Below are 903 nucleotides of genomic sequence, written 5' to 3'. Positions count from 1 at the left end.
TATTAGGAACTAGGAACCACCAGGCCGGGAGAGGGGTTAGGGAGAACTCTCTGTGCACCCCGAGTTGTCATGATAATGGTTTCCTGAATTTCTATACACGCTAGTAGTAAACCTGAGAGATGAGGAAGCTGAGGCTCAGAGAAGTTTCAAGACTTCAGTCGTCTGACCTCAAACGCAGGCCTGTTGCCTCCATTTGCAAGGTTTGTGCTTTCCACCATCCACAGAACCTCACCAGAGTTCACGGAAGGAGGACGGAGGAGGTATTTTTACCCTCATTTTACCCAAGAAGAGGAAGCTAAAGCCCCGAGCGGGGAAATGACTTGCCAGGATTACAATGGGCAGAGCCCATTCTCAGTAAGGTGTCCCCAAGCCCTTCCACAACACTCCGGTCACACATCCCAATCCCCAGTTTCGATGGTGAGAAGCGCTTGGCAACCCCCAGCCAGGGGGCAGATGAACCAGAGGTCCCAGGATGGCTATGGGGGGTGGAGAGGGGGAGAGGGAACGAGAGGGGCTAATCCTGCTTCACTGAGGTTCCGCCCTCACGGCAGGCCCAGGCTCGTCCGCAGCCTCTCACGCGCTTACTCCCACTTCCACTGGGGCTTCAAGGAAACAGAAGGTGGGGCCTGGCTGTGGCTTTCCCAGGCAGCCGCTGAGAGACCACAGCCGCGGGGATGGGAGATGGAGGGCGACTGGACAGCCAAAGGCCGTAACGGATGCCTTAGGTGGTTAATTCCCACTGTACACATAAGGAAGCAGAGCTCAGCATTGAAGTCTCCGGCCCAAATGCTAGGATTCTAACCTCCCTGTCTGGCTCCTTCCACTTCATCTCTGCCTGTGGTACGTGCCCAGCGGGAAGTGGGGATGGTGCTGGCAATCTGCTTCGTTATTCACAGGAGAGAG

The sequence above is a fragment of the Myotis lucifugus genome, unplaced genomic scaffold (assembly GCF_000147115.1).
Source record: "Myotis lucifugus unplaced genomic scaffold, Myoluc2.0 scaffold_197, whole genome shotgun sequence".
Lineage (NCBI taxonomy): Eukaryota > Metazoa > Chordata > Mammalia > Chiroptera > Vespertilionidae > Myotis > Myotis lucifugus.
This window is presented reverse-complemented; position numbering follows the sequence as displayed.